The 13,220-nt window shown below is 41.8% G+C and overlaps 2 protein-coding genes and 1 long non-coding RNA gene across 11 annotated transcripts in view; 2 read left to right on the forward strand and 1 right to left on the reverse strand.

Annotated features, from left to right (window-relative positions):
• MCC (MCC regulator of Wnt signaling pathway) overlaps positions 1 to 13,220 on the forward strand; it is a 464,974-nt gene that overhangs the window by 23,475 nt on the left and 428,279 nt on the right. The gene's annotated exons all lie outside the window — the stretch shown is intronic.
• Positions 1 to 13,220, forward strand: part of LOC103791451 (testis-specific serine/threonine-protein kinase 1) — a 51,437-nt gene that overhangs the window by 23,475 nt on the left and 14,742 nt on the right.
• LOC144581411 (uncharacterized) overlaps positions 1 to 13,220 on the reverse strand; it is a 39,738-nt gene that overhangs the window by 17,014 nt on the left and 9,504 nt on the right. Inside the window, exons 2-4 of one of the 9 annotated variants that reach the window (XR_013532165.1) lie at positions 10,927 to 11,069; positions 10,082 to 10,279; positions 8,051 to 8,243 (exon numbers count right to left, since the gene is read on the reverse strand). The exons of 6 other annotated variants lie outside the window; for them this stretch is intronic. This is a non-coding gene — a long non-coding RNA (uncharacterized LOC144581411). The remainder of the gene's footprint in view (positions 1 to 8,050; positions 8,244 to 10,081; positions 10,280 to 10,926; positions 11,070 to 13,220) is intronic. 2 more of the 9 variants (XR_013532167.1, XR_013532168.1) reach the window with 2 other exon arrangements.

Below are 13,220 nucleotides of genomic sequence, written 5' to 3' on the forward strand. Positions count from 1 at the left end.
TGCAAACTCAGTAGGTAATAAAACTTGAACTGACCAGAGTCTATTTATAGTCTTTATTCCATTTAGTATGATTACTCATATGCGGGGCTGATTATGTTCGGTTAATTATACATGTTTGATTATTGGTATGGCCCCAAATGCCTCTGGGACTATCGTTTAATATCTGTTTAATACAACATATTGCCTTTCTAAAATACACAAATTTCTGAAATCCTAAACAGATATATCCCCATGAGATTTGTAAAAGGGCCTTGGACCTGTATGTCCCATCTCCGAGGACTGCTGTGAGGGGTCAACAGGGCGACCATCTTTTGCAAGTGCCTATCAGATAAACTGTTAGTTGTTATAGACCCCTGAGATGTGGCCTTATTCACCGAATAAATATTTATTGAATTTCTACCATGTGCCAAGTGCAGTGGAGTGGTGGTGGTGATGGTGGGGGGGAGGGCAAGATGAAAGATGACACCCTTGTTTTCAGGGAGCCCGACTCTAGTGAGGGACAAAAATGAAGATGAGAAAACATGGGCTAGCAGGCAGGTGGCCTTCCAGCCTTGGCTGGCCAAGAAGGGACTTGGAGCTGGCCAGGAATGGGGCATCAGCTGAGCCAAGTGATGGGCATGAAGAAGGGTCTGCCAAGTTGAGGATAAGGCATATGAAAGACTGGGATCTCACTACTTTTGAAGACTGCAAGAAGTCAGGTTGGACTGGATCCATGGTGTGGTGGGAGGAACAGGTGGAAAGGGAGTACACATAAAATGCTTGGTGTGTCTGGGGAGAGAGGTTGGATTTTACCCTGGAGCCTGGGGTCGGACAGCAAAGAATGAAAGTGACATCTCTGAGTGTGCATGTGCATGAATGAATCCTCAGCTGTAATTATTCATTTCAGGCTGTTACTATTTGTTTAATTTTATTCAGTTTATTTCCTCTCCCAGATGAACACTTTTCGTACTATCTTCAGTTTAACAAAATAGGCAAAATATTTCTAAAACTCCTAAGAGGTGTATATATGTTCATTGATTTTCCCCTCCATATATAATTTGATTTCTCTACTAATAAATATTATAGGTGATGGAATTCTTTAAGTCTGTCCTTCGTACAGGTCAAATATTAAGTACTTTCAGTTAATGCTGATCATGTGGGAACATCTTTTGAATTTATAGGCCCTTCTTAGAATCTTTGTTGTTGATTCTCCCTTTGAAGTCTGTTAACATTGTTAAAATATTCAGAATTAGTAGCCCAGAGTTTTTTCCAAGATGGCACAGTAGGAACAACTCGGGATTGCAGCTCTCAGTGAACGAATGCGCAGAGGGTGAGTCCTAACCGCATTTCCAGACGGATCTTTGTTGCCCACAGAACGGGGAAATTACCAGGGGTAGGAGAGACACGGGAAGCCAGCGCAGCACTCCTGGCTAGCGCGGGCTGTTTGGGCCGGCGCCGCAGCACAGCGGCACCCCGCACAAAACGCGCTGATCTGAGGGCAATCTGAGATTTGGGAGGACAGATTAGCATATCCATCTGATTAAACGGGACTTGGACAGTGAACCAGACAAGGAGATTCCCGGGAAGCGACATTTGAGCCAGTGCAGTGGGCCGCTGCACGGGAAATCACACAGATCCTAGTGCCCTACCAGCAGGCGACTAAAACACCTGGGAGAGAGTCAACACTTCAAATTAAAAAAAAAAAAAAATAAGAGGGAGAAAGGGCTCTGAGGAAGGGAGCCAAGTGATCAGGCTCGGCAGGTCCCACCCCCACAGGGACAAACAAAACAGCGATTGGAAACGCTGGGGGTTGAGAGTTTCACTGCGGGCACAGCTGAATCCAGGACGGTGCAGCTCTGTGGGGGAGGGGCGTCTGCCACTACCGAGGCATTCCGCCCCTACTGAGGTACACACCCATTGCTGACGCAGTCTGCCATTGCCAAGGCAACCTGCCACAACAGAGAGACTCCGCCAACAGGGCAGAGCCCACAACAGCAGGGCAGAGCCCACGGGCAACAGGACAGAGCCCAGGATGGCAGGGCGGAGTCCACAGCAGCAGGGCGGAGTCCACATCAGCAGGGCGAAGCCCACAGCAGCAGGGCAGAGCCCATAGCAGCAGGGACTGGAGTGGACCTCAGCAGTCGTACAGCAGAGGGGCTAGACTGATAGAAGGAAAACTAAGTAACAGAAATACTTCAGCATCAACAATCTGGGCGTACATTCAGAGACCCAATCAAAAAGCCAGCAACTACTCAGATGACAGGTGGATAAATCCACAAAGATGGGAAGAAACCAGCGCAAAAAGGAGGAAAACACCTGAAACCAAAACACCTCGCCTCCTACAAAGGCAAAACTCCTCACCAGCAAGGGAACAAAGCTAGACGGAGAATGAGTGTGATGAAATGACGAAATCAGACTTCAGAAGGTGGATAATGAGAAACTTACGTGAGCTAAAAGAACATGTTCTAAATCAATGCAAAAAAACTAAGAACCTCGAAAAAAGATTTGAAAAAAGATTCAAGGAAATGATAACAAGAATGGACAACTTAGAGAGGAATATGAATGAATTGAAGGAGCTGAAAAACACAACACGAGAACTTCGCGAAGCACGCACAAGTTTCAACAGCCGAATTGACCAAGCAGAAGAAAGAATATCAGAAGTTGAAGATCAACTCAATGAAATTAAACGAGAAACCAAGATTAGAGGAAAAAGTGCAAAAAGGAATGAGCAAAGTCTCCAAGAAATGTGGGACTATGTGAAGAGACCTAATCTACGTTTGATAGGTGTACCAAATGTGACAAAGAGAATGAATCCAAGCTGGAAAATACTCTTAAGAATATTATCCAGGAAAATTTCCCCAACCTAGCAAGGCAGGCCAATATTAAAGTCCAGGAACACCACAAAGATATTCTGCAAGAAGAGCAACCCCAAGGCACATAATCGTCAGATTCACCAGGGTTGAAATGAAGGAGAAAATACTAAGGGCAGCCAGAGAGAAAGGTCAGGTCACCAACAAAGGGAAGCCCATCAGACTCACAGCAGATCTCTCGGCAGAAACTCTACAAGCCAGAAGAGAGTGGGGGCCAATATTCAACATCCTTAAAGAAAAGAACTTTCAACCCAGAATTTTACATCCAGCCAAACTGAGCTTCAGAAGTGAAGGAAAAATAAAATCCTTTGCAAACAAGCAAGTACTCAGAGATTTTGTAACCACCAGGCCTGCTTTACAAGAGCTCCTGAAAGAGGCACTATACATAGAAAGGAACACCCAGTACCAGTCATTCTAAAAACATACCAAATGCTAAAGAACATCAACAAAAAGAAGAATCTGCATCAACTAATGGGCAAAACAGCCAGCTAGCATCAAAATGGCAGTATCAAATTCACACATAACAATATTAACCCTAAATGTAAATGTGCTAAATGCACCAATCAAAAGACACGGACTGGCAAATTGGATAAAAAGCCAAAACCCATCAGTGTGCTCTATCCAGGAAACCCATCTCACATGCAAGGACACACAAAGGCTCAAAATAAAGGGATGGAGGAAGATTTACCAAGCAAATGGAGAGCAAAAAAAAGCAGGAGTTGCAATTCTCATCTCTGATAAAATAGACTTTAAAGCAACAAAGATCAAAAGAGACAAAGAAGGTCATTACATAATGGTAAAAGGATTGATACAACAAGAAGAGCTAACGATCCTAAATATATATGGACCCAATACAGGAGCACCCAGATATATAAGGCAAGTTCTTAACAACTTACAAAGAGACCTAGACTCCCACACAATAATAGTGGGAGACTTTAACACTCCACTGTCAATATTAGACAGATCAACCAGACAGAAAATTAACAAGGATATCCAGGGCTTGAACTCAGACCTGGAACAAGCAAACCTGATAGACATTTACAGAACTCTCCACCCCAAATCCACAGAATATACATTCTTCTCAGCACCACATCACACCTACTCTAAAATTGACCACATAATTGGAAGTAAAGCACTCCTCAGCAAATGCAAAGCAACTGACATAATAACAAACAATCTCTCAGACCACAGTGCAATCAAGTTAGAACTCAGAATTCAGAAACTAACTCAGAACCGCACAGCATCATGGAAACTGTACAACTGGCTCTTGAATGTTGACTGGATAAACAATGAAATGATGGCAGAAATAAAGAAGTTCTTCAAAACCAAGGAGAACAAAGACACAACATACCAGAATCTCTGGGACACATTGAAAGCAGTTTCTAGAGGAAAATATATAGCAATAAGTGCCCGCATGAGAAGAGTGGAGAGATCCAAAATTGACACCCTATCGTCAAAATTGAAAGAGCTAGAGGAGCAAGATCAAAAAAACTCAAAACCAAGCAGAAGACAAGAAATAACTAAAATCAGAGCAGAACTGAAGGAGATAGAGACATGAAAAACCCTTCAAAAAATCAATAAATCCAAGAGCTGGTTTTTTGAAAAGATCAACAAAATAGACAGACCACTAGCCAGACTGATAAAAAAGATAAGACAGAACAACCAAATAGATGCAATAAAAAACGATAAAGGGGAAATCACCACGGATTCCACAGAAATTCAAACCATCATCAGAGAATGCTACAAACAACTCTATGCACATAAACTAGTAAACCTGGAAGAAATGGATAAATTCCTGGACACCTGTGTCCTCCCAAGTCTAAACCAAGCAGAAGCCAAAACTATGAATAGACCAATAACAAGGTCTGAAGTCGAGGCAGCAATTAAGAGCCTACCACACAAAAAAAGCCCAGGTCCAGATGGGTTCACAGCTGAATTCTACCAGACACACAAAGAGGAGCTGGTACCATTCCTTCTGAAACTATTCCAAATAATCCAAAAAGAGGGAATCCTTCCCAAATCATTTTATGAGACCAACATCATCCTGATACCGAAACCCGGCAGAGACTCAACAAGAAAAGAAAACTTCAGGCTAATATCCATGATGAACATAGATGCAAAAATCTTCAATAAAATACTGACAAACCGATTGCAACAGCACATCAAAAAACGTATCCATCATGATCAAGTAGGATTCATCCCGGGATGCAAGGCTCGTTCAACATACGCAAGCGTATAAACGTAATTCACCAAATAAACAGAACCAAAAACAAAAACCACATGATTATCTCAATTGACGCAGAGAAGGCCTTTGACAAAGTTCAACAGCCCTTTATGCTAAAAACCCTCAATAAACTCGATATTGGTGGAACGTTTCTCAAAGAAATAAAAGCTATTTATGACAAACCAATAGCCAATATCATACTGAATGGACAAAAACTGGAAGCATTCCCTCTGAAATCCGGCACTAGACAAGGATGCCCCCTCTCACCACTCCAATTCAATATAGTACTGGAAGTTCTAGCCAGAGCAATCAGGCAAGAAAAAGAAATAAAGGGTATTCAAATAGGAAAGGAGGAAGCCAAATTGTCTCTATTTTCAGATGACATGATAGTATATCTAGAAGACCCCATCATCTCAGCCCAAAACTCCTGAAACTGATAAGCAACTTCAGCAAAGTCTCAGGATATAAAATCAATGTGCAAAAATCACAAGCACTCCTCTACCCCAATGACAGACTTAAAGAGAGCCAAATCAAGAACAAACTGCCATTCACAATTGCTACAAAGATAATAAAATACCTAGGAATACAACTAACAAGAAACGTAAAGGACCTCTTCAAGGAGAACTACAAACCACTGCTCAACGAAATAAGAGAGGATGGAAACAGATGGAGAAACATTCCATGTTCATGGTTAGGAAGAATCAATATCGTGACAATGGCTATACTGCCCAAAGTAATTTACAGAATCAATGCTATCCCCATCAAGCTACCATTGACTTTCTTCACAGAACTGGAAAAATCCACCATGAACTTCATATGGAACCAAAAGAGAGCCCACATAGCCAAGTCAATTCTAAGCAAAAAGAACACAGCAGGAGGCATCACACTACCGGACTTCAAAGTATACTACAAGGCTACAGTAATCAAAACAGCAAGGTACTGGTACCAAAACAGAGATATAGACCAATGGAACAGAACAGAGGCATCGGAGGCAACACAACATATCTACAACCATACAATCTTTCATAAACCTGACAAAAACAAGCAATGGGGAAAGGATTCCCTGTTTAATAAATGGTGTTGGGAAAACCGGCTAGCCATATGCAGAAAGCAGAAACTGGACCCTTTCCTAACACCTTACACCAAAATTAACTCCAGATGGATTAAAGACTTAAACATAAGACCTGGCACCATAAAAACCCTAGAAGAAAATCTAGGCAAAACCATTCAGGACATAGGAGTAGGCAAGGACTTCATGACCAAAACACCAAAATCATTGGCAACAAAAGCCAAAATAGATAAATGGGACCTAATCAAACTCCACAGCTTCTGCACATCAAAAGAAACAGTCACTAGAGTGAATCGGCAACCAACAGAATGGGAAAAAATTTTTGCAGTTTACCCATCTGATAAAGGGCTGATATCCAAAATTTACAAAGAACTCAAACAGATTTACAGGAAAAAAACAAACAAGCCCATTCAAAAATGGGCAAAGGATATGAACAGACACTTTACAAAAGAAGACATACATGAGGCCAACAAACATATGAAAAAATGCTCATCATCACTGCTCATTAGAGAGATGCAAATCAAAACCACACTGAGATACCATCTCACTCCAGTTAGAATGGCGATCATTAAAAAAATCTGGAGACAACAGATGCTGGAGAGGATGTGGAGAAAAAGGAATGCTTTTACACTGTTGGTGGGAGTGTAAATTAGTTCAACCATTGTGGAAGACAGTGTGGTGATTTCTCAAGGCCTTAGAAATAGAAATTCCATTTGACCCAGCAATCCCATTACTGGGTATATATCCGAAGGACTATAAATTGTTCTACTATAAGGACACATGCACACGAATGTTCATTGCAGCACTATTTACAATAGCAAAGACCTGGAACCAACCCAGATGCCCATCAATGATAGACTGGATTGGGAAAATGTGGCACATATACACCATGGAATACTATGCAGCAATCAAAAACAATGAATTCGCGTCCTTTGTAGGGACATGATCGAATCTGGAGAACATCATCCTCAGCAAACTGACACAAGAACAGAAGATGAAATACCACATATTCTCACTCATAGGCAGGTGAGGAAAAATGAGAACACATGGACACAGGGAAGGGAGTACTACACATCGGGGTCTATTGGGGGGAATGGGGAGGGTCAGCGGGAGGGGGGAGCTGGGGAGGGATAGCCTGAGGAGAAATGCCAAATGTGAGTGTATGGCAGGAAGGCAGCAAAACACACTGCCATGTGTGTACCTATGCAACTATTTTGCACGTTCTGCACATGTACCCCAAAACCTAAAATGCAATAAAAAAAAATGAAGAAAAAAAATTAGTAGCCCAATTAGCCTCACTTAGGTTTTTATTAGGACTCATATTTAACTAGAAAAGTGACACCTTTTCAAGGAAATCATCCATCTGCCTTGGGCTCTCAATTCTGCTACAAATTTACTAAATTATATGAAAACAAAAACAAAGGCCAGGCACCTTGTCTGAAGCCCGTAATTCCAACACTTTGGGAGGCCAAGGTGGGAGGATCACTTGAGCGCAGGAGTTCGAGACCAGCCTGGGTAACATAGTAAGACCCCCGTCTCTATGGTGGCACCTGCCTGTGGTCCCAGCTACTCAGGAGGCTTAGATGGGAGGATCTCTTAAGCCTGGGAGATCAAGGCTGCACTGAGTTATGATCTTAGGATTTTTTTCAAATATTCTTTAATATACATTTATTACTTTAAATTTTAAATTACTATAAATACATTTTTTAAACAACCAAACTAAACTAAGCCTCAGTGACTGAATATAAAACAGGATTTAGAGTGTCCTCTCCCTGAAATTAGTCCCTGCACCCTTAACCCAGAGATCTTTTCCTCTATGATTCTCTTCTTCTTGTCCCATCCAGCTTAATGGGAAGACACATAAACAGTTGGAAGGCAGCTGTAAAGTCTCTTAGAAAAGAGGCATACCTTCAAGAGGAGTGAAATATATTTCATGGTGGTTTAAAACCAGAAAGAGAATCATGGCTGCCTTTGCTGAGGGAGGTAGAGGAGGAGTCGAAGTTGTGGGTGACATGGTGACTGCCTGTGAAGCCCCAGTGACAGCAGTCTAGGCTGTGACACTCCAGGAGGGTGCTGGTCACTTCAAGAGATTTGTGAGACTCTGGAAAACAAAGTTTTGAACTTAATTTTCATTTGTTTAGAAAAGCTGTTCTACAGCATTTCTTAATAGTAGGACTATCTGTATGTGTGCTCGTGTGTGTGTGTGTGTGTGTGTACGTGTTGTGTGTGTAGAAGCTGGGGCCCAGACAAGTGGATATGTTAGGTGAGTTAGGCGTCGGAGAAGTTTCAGACCTAAAAGAATCTCAGATGTAACAATGCGTCTGTGTAAAGACAGGGTTTAATTGGATGACCACCGAACATGTGTTCCAGCTAGAAAATTCAGTAAGACTGCTGAGACAGTCCCATAAACAACGTTCATCCCATGATTTCTGATGCCAAGTGGTTCTTAGCCATTAGCATTAATCAGCAAGTACCCATTGCTCTGCCAGTTCTCGATACTTTGTCACCTCATACCCTGCTCTTAAAGTTCTTATTGAGAACATTTGCATTAGGCTAATTAGACCAATTAATAAGTCAAATTAACAATAATTATATACAAGCCTACTAAGTTTTCTCTTCCTTTCAAATAAAGGGCACATAAAGGAAAAGTTGCAGTGGTGCCAACATCACCTGAGACCAAATGGGGAACTAACATCCTGCACCTGTGCATGCACCTGCACTGAAATCATAACCTTAGAGTTAAACATTAAAGAATTACTGGAATAGTGGCTAATCACTGATCTTTCTGTGTTCTAATTATGACCTTCTTGGTATTAATAGATTGTCTGCAAATATAGTGTCTTAGTATGTTCAGGCTGCTATAACAAAATACCATAAACCTGGTAGCTTATAAAAGACAGAAATTTATTTCTCACAGTTCTGGTTGCTAAGAAGCCAGTGATCAAGATGGGGACAGATTTAGTCTCTGGTAAGGGCCAGCTTCCTGGCTAATAGATGGCTCGCTGTCTTTCACTCTCTTCTTGAGGTGGAAGGGCAAGGCGGCTCTCTGAGGCCTCCTTTATAAGGGCACTAATCCCACTTGTGAGGGCTCTACCCTCATGACCTTATCACCTCCCAAAGGCCTTACCTCCTAATACCATCACATTGCTGATTAAGTTTCAATGTATGAATTTGGAAGGGGACACAAACACTCAGATCCTAGCATATAGCTGCCCACAATTCTTCCAATTCTTATATATGCGTGTGGCTTCCTTGTCTAGAAAGTAACTCTGTTTCCTCTCCCTGAAAACTGCTTGGCCATGTGACCTACGTTGACCGACAGAAGGCAGTGGAAATGATGCTGTGACTTCTAGGCCTGAGGCTTCAGTGGCCTGGCAGTTTCCATTTGCACCCCCTTGGAAGCCCCAGTCATATGAAGAAGTCTAGCCTATGTTGCTGGAGAGACCATGAGGAAAGAGCTCTTAGAGGATTGACAGGACATGTGGAGGAGAACTGAAGTGCCCTGGCCAACAGCCAGTGCCTACAGCCAAACATGAGGGTGAAGCCATCTTGATCATTCCAGCCTTAGGCAGGCTCCCAGTTGGACACTATATGGAGCCAAAGGGCTGCTCAGCCAACCCAGCCAACCCACAGAATCATGAGTAGTTAAACAAATTGATTTTTTAAGCCATCAAATTTTAAAGTGGTTTGTTACACAGCAGTAGATGATTGAAAAACTTGGTGTGTGGCTTGGGCAAGTGATATGATTATTCCAAGCCTCAGTTTTCTTCATCCATGAAATGGAGATGATATAAAAGATGCCTGCCTCTCAGGGTTGTCATGGTGACCAGCACAATGATGAAAACAAATGGTCTGGATAAACTGTAGATTTAATTTAAAATGCTAGTTGCTAAATTGTTATTCTTTCTTCATCTCCTCCTAAAAGATCCCTTGCTTTACCTGTTCGGCCTTTTGTTGTGGTACAGAGCAAGGGAAGGCTTTCTAGTGTAGTGGGCTTCATCTCAGGAGTCTGAAGAAGTGGTGACAGGGTGTACTGGGATAAAGCATCTCATGGGTGTGGTTAGGAGTATGCTACGAGCTGGGGGTTCTTATTTTACTTCCCAAATTCCGCTTACAGAGACCAAACCGAGTTACAGCCTAGAGCAGTGTAGAAAAGAAAAAAATATGTAGTTGTGGAAAAGGAAAGATGCATTAAAATAAAAGAAGCAGGAAGGATGTGGGTCAGAGAGAGAATGGGGGAGAAAAAGGGAGGGTAGGGGCTGTCTTCAGAAAGGATAAATTATAGCCTACAAGGCCCTTCTGCTAATACATTTTGATAATAACATGAAGGCTGCTCTTCCAGAATAGAAAGGTATAAATGCTTTGTAATAGCATTTCAAGAAGTTGCCTTCTGTAGACCTTACAGAAGATGCTGATGGTGCATTAACCGAACTGCTCCCTCTTGAGTGACACTTTCTCAGCACGTATGTACATGTGTACCATGGAAGACTCAGTTTGAGTGGAACATGTTTTAAAATGCTTATATAAAGAAATCTAAAATCACCTCTAAAGAGGGAAGTGGAAATTCTGAACTACCTCACAAGCATTTCTTAATGTAGCATATGCTGTGAGAACATCTGTTACATAGCTTCAAAAGCATGCTGAGTCCCATAAGGGTCATGATAAGCAAATGGTCCTAGCCAAAATGCTTTATCTCCTGGGGTTCGCACTCATTTCTATTCATGATGCTGCCAGGTTTGGGGGCATCACGTCAGTCAAAGGCAGTTGTATTTGCCAAAGAATACCTCAAGCCACCGGGACTCCACCAAGGCCAGGCCCACATCTAACTCCACAGCAGCTGATGGAGTTCATTTTTGTCCTTCCAGAGATTCTTCTGCAGCCTGAGTCTTTCTGAGGCTTCTCGGGTTCCTGAAGGGCATTCTCTAGGCTTAAATTAAAAAACTAATTCAAGGTAAGGTGCTAATAACAAGGTAAAATTTAATGTCATTTCTTCCCAACTCAGTATCTTATTTTAACTGTGAACTTCTACGCTAACTCCAGGAGAGAGTCTAATGAAAGAATTTCATTCTGAGACTTAGGGGAGCGTGTACATAAGGAGAGACCCTTCCAATGTCCATAAACTCTTTTCTTTAAAATTCAATAAATTATTTGCAGTATAAAATACACTGCAAATTGTACATTGTGCAGTTGTGCAAACTGTACTTAATTGAGCATGTGTTCTCTTTGTAAAGGAAAAAGTAAGCATTTTAAAACAGAAAAAAATTATACTCCAAATGCAGCCGTGTACTTCACCTACATAAGAGACTGCCCACTCCTCTGCACCCAAGGAAAGGTGTTCTTTTCTTTGTCCAATGCAGGACTATACATTTGAAAAAGAGTTTCTAATCTGACAATACACATACTTTAAAAATCATCATTTATTTGTTGTGATTTGAAGAAACTGCTAAGATCAGTTCAACAAATGTGCCCAAAGAGATAAATTCATGCCTATTTTTTGTCCTCCACCTCCCAAACCCACATGTAGATAGTCCTGGGACATAACAGCTACAACGCTTGGGTAGTTTTACTTCTGAGCCTACTCCACGACTGCTCTTTTCCTGTTCCACTCTACCCTGCCCTACTTCCTTCAAAAAAGGACTAAATAATTTTAAATAAGCTGACTCCGAATCCCTTTGTGTTTAGATAAGATCTCACAGAAATCATCACAGGAAGGATGGTACCTGGCCTCTAATGAGGCAGCATGCAGCCAGTGTCTGGCTGAGAGTACATGGTTGGGGTAATGAATAAATGAATGAATGAACCCTTTCACAGCTCCCGTTTATAGTGTTAAATTCCTTGCATCACCATATTGGTCTCATTTTATTCTTGTTCTTTTTTCCTTTCCCCAGCCACCTTTTTTGCTTTTCGTATATACAAGAAGACCTTTATTAGAACATTCTTCAACCTTATCTTTCCGGAGGTGATTTGTTTCTTTTAGCTTTCCTCATGGGTTCTATTCTCCCTCTTTGGGAGGCCGAGATGGGCAGATCAGGAGGTCAAGAATCCGAGACCAGCCTGACCAACTCGGTGAAACTCCGTCTCTACTAAAAATACAAAAAAAAAAAAAAGAATAAAAAAGAAAATAGCCAGGCATGGTATAATCCCTGCCACTCAGGAGACTGAGACAGAAGAATTGCTTGAACCCAGGAGGTAGAGTTTGCAGTGAGCCAAGATCATGTGACTGCACTCCAGCCTGGGCAACAGAGCTGGTGAGGCTGTAGGGAAAAGGGGATGCTTATGCACTGTTAGTTCAGCCAGCCACTGTGGAAAGCAGTTTGGAGACTTCTCAAAGAACTAAAAATAGACCCAGTAATCCCATTGCATACATGCCACATGTTCTCACTTATAAGTGGAAGCTAAACATAGGGTACTCACAGACATAAAGATGGCAACAATAGACACGAGGGACTACTGGTGAGGAGGAAGGGAGAGGGCAAGGGCTGAAAAACTAACTATTGAGTACTATGTTCACTACCTGGGTAACAGTATCAGTCATACCCCAAACCTCAGCATCACACAATATACCCAGGTAACAAACCTGCATATGTACCCCCTGAATCTAAAATAAAAGTTCAAATTATTTTTAAAAATAAGATCATTTCTAGTAACTGGTCCAATCCTCCCCTCATCTTCCTTTCTTCATCTCTGAAGACTAACTCTTTCTCCCTGAGGGTTTTCAGGTATCTGTGTACAAGGGGGTTTGGGAGGTAGAATTGCATAAAAAATAGGCCTGAATTTATCTCTTGGAGCCCATTTGTCTAAACTGATCTTAGCAATATCTTCAAATCATGACAAATAAAAAAAATATTTTTAAAGTATGTGTATTGCCAGATTAGAAACTCCTTCAAATTTATAGTCCTGCATGAGACAAAGAAAACACCTTTCCTTGGGTAGGAAGGGGTGGGTGGTCTCATATTTAGATGAGAAAAAAGCTGCTGGCTTTTTTCAGGGCTGCCCTGCCTAGCAAGAAGGCAGCCTAGTCACTGTCTGCCTGCAGAGGCTTTGCTGAACTGCTGTGGGCTCCACCCAGCTGCCATGT

Source organism: Callithrix jacchus, chromosome 2, assembly GCF_049354715.1.
Source record: "Callithrix jacchus isolate 240 chromosome 2, calJac240_pri, whole genome shotgun sequence".
In the NCBI taxonomy this organism is placed as follows: domain Eukaryota; kingdom Metazoa; phylum Chordata; class Mammalia; order Primates; family Cebidae; genus Callithrix; species Callithrix jacchus.